At 41.3% G+C, this 6,000-nt stretch overlaps 1 protein-coding gene across 4 annotated transcripts in view; it reads right to left on the reverse strand.

Annotated features, from left to right (window-relative positions):
• The window catches only part of ZBTB44 (zinc finger and BTB domain containing 44), a 91,619-nt gene extending 86,072 nt beyond the window's left edge, over window positions 1–5,547 (reverse strand). For 2 of the 4 annotated variants that reach the window (XM_081038004.1, XM_081038003.1), the window contains exon 1: window positions 5,013–5,546. The gene's annotated coding sequence lies outside the window, so the exon portion shown is untranslated. Of the gene's footprint in view, window positions 1–5,012 lie in introns of all 4 variants that reach the window. The other 2 variants (XM_081038001.1, XM_081038002.1) reach the window with 2 other exon arrangements.
• Between the last annotated feature and the right edge of the window lie 453 nt (window positions 5,548–6,000).

Consider the following 6,000-nt stretch of genomic DNA (forward strand, 5'->3'; position numbering starts at 1 on the left):
TACATTTTAATATATTTACTCAAAAATAAAGTATGTTTGTTTGTTTTACTTTCAGATGTATCTTTATATTTTTAAAGGCACATATACATTATTTTAGATCCTGTGACCAAAAATCTAGAGATTTCCAGCTCATTGCCTAAAATGAGGTGAAGTATTTGTAATATAAAGAACAAAGAAAAACTAATGTGGCTTTCAACTTAACAAGGAGATAAATTTTACGCAATCATTCTGAAGTACATGAAAAACTATCTGTTTCAGTCATGAATGTGGTGACATTTAAAGTAAAAACCCATAAAGCTTATACTAAAAGCATGCTCAATAGCAGTCTACAAAATACCAGAAAACAAGGAAAAAATATACATATATACTCGTATTCGATATATGTACTATTTATAAAGATATTTAAAAATTATAGTTGGAAGTAACCTAATCAATTAGGAGCCCCCTAATAGTCCTTGATGCTTGACCGTATTCAATGACAAAACGGTTTTATCCTTTACAAGGCTAGAACAACGTACTAAAGTTTTTAAGAGGACCATTGTAAACATAGAGGATATAGCATGTTATTGGTTTTTATACAACTGTCAATAATATAAGAGTATATTTTTAGCCACTCCAACATTTTTTTATGAAAATTTGCAGATACAGCAAATTTAAAGAATTTTACAGGTTAATGTCCGGATAGCCAGACCTAGATTGTACCATTAACATTCTACTATACTTGTTTTATCACATATCTATCAATCCAGCAATACGTCTTGGTTTTTGATGTTCTACTTTTTAAATGCCTATTAAAATGTTACCTAAATACAGTTTCTGAAGCAAGATCTGATGATATACCAAGGATATGTAATAGACAATACAAGCACATGGGGCTCTTGGCAGGCAATCTTTGGTGTTGCTATAGAACAAAATCAATCATTGTAGTTCCTTTAATTCATGGTATGAAAATATATTCAATGTTATGATGTGTTATATTTGTCAGCTGTAGCAAAGTAGTTAAGCACTAACTCTGAAGACCAACAGACTTGAGTTTGAAAACGAGATACTGAGCATGCTTCTTACCTGCTAAGTAAGACAACTAGCAGCAATATCAATGAGTTAATGTGAGATTTAAACAAGATGATGTATAAAATGTTTAGCATACTGCTGGCTTTTTGAAAGGGCTCTACAAAAGTTAGTACTATCATCATCATCATATTAGTCCACTCAACCTACCACAGTAGGTTCTAACTGCTACGATATGTGGTTATACATACCTATGCTATTTTTTGTGGCCTCTTTTTTATCACCTATGTGTTCTAATAATCTTGGGCAATCTATTTTACTGAGATTAAAGACAGAATGAGGGTGAATGGGTCCAACGCATATGCATTCTCCATTTTCCCAGTCCACTCCCTAAAGGAAACAGATGCTCTTTCTCTTACCCAAGGTAGTACACATAAAAACACACATCTTTTGCTTTTCAGCACCCGGGTGACAGGAGGCTGATAAACTAACTGTGCTCTGTCTACTTTAGACAACCATTGCACCCTCTTTTGAAGACATAATTTCTATCAAATTTTGTTCCAAACAAAATGTGCTGTCTTCACTGATGTCCAAATGCCTTTTATATTTGCAGCTAGCATATGTATATGTCAGTTTTGTTGTGTGACATACAAGTACAGGTAGATAGATTCATAAAAGATCTACCAACTACATGCCTCTTTAAAGAAATGATATTTAAGAGAAACTTGCAAAAGCAAACTTGAAATCTACTTTTCTAAAGATCAGTCTTAGTGCTTTCTCTTCTCCAGAGGAATCAGAATCTAATTGAAAAATTTAAGTCGTACTCCTATGTTGCTTCAATATACCTGTCTACTGCGAATCTTTCTTGTTAAGATATATGAGAAAATATTAACTATTAAAAGGTATGGCAAAGGCAAAGAATATTTCTTCATCTTAGGAACTAATTTGGGTGAGGTTTCTTTAAAAATACTTTTAAAACGCTTTTTGACTTTTTAACTATGTATATATTTTACTTATTCAAAAATAAAATTTTAAAAAATTTTAAAATAAAAAACGAAACCAAAGAACCATATTAAATTGGTAGCATAACCAAACAGAGAAAAGTATTTCAACTGACTTCTGAATACTGTAAGTACTCTGATTGTACATCCTTCATGCAATATACTCTAAGGATAAAAATGTAAAAAAAAATCTTAAACTTTATTCAAAAATTTACTGACAGTAATATTGTATGGTAATTTTGAAATATTTTATACATACATAGTAGCAAGTATATATTTTATATATACAAGTAGCAAGTAGAAAGCATTTAATTCTATCAGGCACTAATATTTTCACTTAAGACAAAAGAGACAATTAAAAAAGTCTAGAAGTCTGCTATGTTAAATTTAAATTGGATATATCACTATGAACTTATGATTAAGCAAACAAATAAAAAACCAGCTGTAGTTCTTTCCTCTTAAAGGGCCTAAAAGCAGAGACACTCCAGCAGCAAGGAACATGCCAAACACCCAGAACTTGGTTGCCACATACCATTTCTCACTAAAAAGAACCAAGACTCCTTAAAACAGCCCATTCCATACCTGGAACAAATAAGAGTACCAAAGCAAGGCTGGAATAATTTGTGACAAAAAAGCACTCTAAGACTAAATGGTGAGTAGGAGTGTTAAAAAGACACGGGAGCCAGCTTGAAAGGGGTCCTATTGTCCAAATTTGGGACAATTTCATCATCAAAAAGAAAAACTGTAGTGGTTATAAAAAAATGGATAAATTAAAACTCACGATAATGGTATCCCCATAAAAAAAGAAAAAAATATCTCACTTGCCACCATTGGGGGTGATATTTCCCCAGCTCTTTACTCTGAATATTGATAATTAAAGAAATTAAAGATTTGCTCCTCATTTCTAGGAGGAACTTTAGTTCTATAAGGAAGAAAAGTCTTCCTTATAGAAAAGCTCCATAAAATAACTGATACAGAGTCATCTATGGGTGCTAAAATTACTAAGCAAAAAGGTAGTCAGAAATGGTATTTGCTTGGTGTTAAAGTAGGACCCCAAGATTATATCCAAATCACGAACAGGCAAACCACACCTTTATAAAACATGTTAGTCACCACTTTAATCAAGTGGTCACATTTAGCATCATTAATAGTGTGAAGTACATAGTATCACCTATTAAATATTCTTGCCAAAGGAAGTTTAAGCTAATCAAGATTTTCTTTAGACCTAACTTCCAGTAACAGGAAATTCAGGGGGATAAAGGAATAAATTAAATGACACTTGGGGAAACAGACATGTCCAGAATGTGGAAGCATTCTATAAGACAAATAGCTTGGTCAATTGTCAGAAAAAAAGGAGATGGGTACTATTTTTTTTCTTTTTAAGGAACTAAAGGCATAATCACCAAATGCAATGCATGAATCTTGTTTGAATACAGATGGGGGGTGGGTGGGTTCTCCAAAGAGACTTTGGAATACTGAGGAAATTTGCATTTGTTGATAATTGGGGTTAGAAGGAGAATGTGCTTATTTTTAGGAAACTGCATGCTGAAATATTTGAGTGTCATAACGTTTGCAACTTAACTTTCAAATGGTTACACACAGACACATACAGAATGGGGTAAGAGAGGGGGAACAATGTGGCAAAAATGTTTATCACTGAATCTAGGTAGTGGAGTATTCATTGTATTTTTTTCTCAACCTCCGTAAGACTGAAACTTTTCATAATAAAAATTTTAAAAAGTGTACCTGTACTGAAAGGTTCAGTAGAAAATATACCTACACTGGAACTGCATCTGGATACAAATCTCATCTTTATTACTTAACTAGCCGTGTGGCCTAGGGCAAGTTACTTAATATCACTTAAGTTTCTATCTATAAAATTCAAGTAATAATATCTAAGTCATTGGGTTGTTCTGAGAATTAAATAAGATCACATGTGAAATGCCTAAAAGTGTTACACAAAATAAGTAACTGTTTTTCATAATTAATGAATGCAATCATCCTAAAACACGGGTACAGGAAAACATTCCTTTCACTATTCTCACATTCATGAGGAAACTACGTTAGGTAAAATTAAATATGCATTGGCGGTCAACCTGAAACAATGAGGGAAATGAAGATTTATACAATTTTTTTAAAATCTCGTAATTTCAACTGAAACCCTAGGCAAAAGGAAACCTTAAAACTCTCTAATCTCTACCTATCCAAACTCCTTGCCATCTATCCAATGTGAAGTTTGCTTCAGGTATTGGCCTATATATCCTGGTAGAACAGTAAGAAAATAAGTGGAAGTTAAAGAGAATTTTTTTTCCTGACCACAACAGATCTACTTATCTACCTACGTGTTGAACAATTAAAATTCTTTTTGCCTTCATTTTTATAAGTTCCCATAAGGTGCAAAATTATTCGGCTTTATTCTAACTTCTGGTTAAGATTCCTGTGACTCACAAGGATGTCATTTCCCTTTCTCAGGTCCGACACAGTTGTCATCTCACTCCAGGTAACCCCCTTTCTGGTTAGGCCAGCAGGAAACTGACTAGCTGCTGAGTGATCCTCAGGTAGGGAAGAAAAAGAGGTGATTGTATTATACTATTTTTTTTTTTAAAGAAGTGCCGTCCTTTTCTTGCCAGTAGCAGAGAAAAAGCAGCAGGGCAGGAGAGGGAAAAGAAGTCCGGCTTCGGGCTCCCCGGCTCGCCCAGGTGAGAGGAGGCGCACACCTCTGCCTCTTCGGGGAGGCTGTGGGGCAAACGGGCGTGCAAATGACGGGCAGCAGCCTGCAAGGTGCGGGTCCCTGCTCCTGAACTGCGGGGCCCAAGGCCAGTCTCCTCCCCGAAGCGTTCAATGCCATTGAGGGGACCCTGTGCGGCGTCTCCCGGAGCGGAGGGGTGGCCAGGTGGGGGACGCGCGGTGCCAGCCCCCGGGCGGGCGCACCCCGAGGGCACGCGCGGCTGGCCAGCGCCCCGCTCCGGCCGGGCGGCCCGTCCGCCCTCCCCTTCCCATTACCTGCGGGCGGCGGTGCCGGGGCCCGGAGGCCTGGTGCTCCTCCTCCTCCGCCCCGCCAGGCTGAGGCGGCGAGGTGGCGGCGGCGGCGGCGGCGACAGCCCGGGGGGAGGGGGCGGAGCGCGCAGCTCGCGGCCTCTCTCCTCCCCCGGGAGACCGAGGGGACCCTATCTCGGGCCGCCGCGCCTAGGCCCGTGGGCAGCCCGGGGCTGGGGCATGGCGGCGCACAGCAGCAGCGTGCCCGCGGGGTGGGAGAGTGCGAAGCAGCGGGAGGAAAGCGCCCGCGGCGCTCCGAGGAGCCAGAGGGGAGGAGCGAGGGGACGGCCGTTGGGGGCGGTTGGCCGAAGGCAGACGGCGGTTTAGGGAGCGCGGCGACCGCTCGCGTTTTCCCGGCGGGGCGGGGTGGGGAAGGGGAAGGGGAGTGAGGGGAGGGGAGGGGAGGTTGGGAGGGAGCCGCCGCCGCGCGCGTGCGGGCCGGCGCCGCCGCCGTGGCCGCTCGGTTCACTCCAGCCCGTTTGGGGGCACTTTGTTTGTGTCCCACAATGCTCCGCGCAAGCCGCCGGGCTGGGGGGCGGGAGGGGAAGTGGGCGGGAGGGGAAGTGGGCGGGGCGCGGCGGACTCGGGGGCGGGGACAGAGTTATTGCGCAAGCGCACAAGGGCTCGCTCGCGGGAGTCCGGAGTTGAAATGCTGGCGAGTCTGTCTGCTCGTACACCGTGCGTTTCGACACTGTCTGCACCTTTGCATATGTGCACGCGTGCAGATGTACATTCATAGGCTGCATAAGCTCTGCCCAACTTGTCCTTCTTCCAGCTGTCCCCTCAGCCAGGTCCCCGCTTGCACTGACATAAGCATTTCTGGGCATGGTTTATGCTTCCGCAATTTTTCTTTTCTTGAACTAAAAGCGAAAGAAACTTCTCTGTTTTCTCGAGTGGTTTCTGTAGCCGGACTGAAACCGGAACACCGCAGCCCCTTTCTCTCGGTAAGAGCGGT

Source organism: Rhinolophus hipposideros (genome assembly GCF_964194185.1).
Source record: "Rhinolophus hipposideros genome assembly, chromosome: 24".
In the NCBI taxonomy this organism is placed as follows: domain Eukaryota; kingdom Metazoa; phylum Chordata; class Mammalia; order Chiroptera; family Rhinolophidae; genus Rhinolophus; species Rhinolophus hipposideros.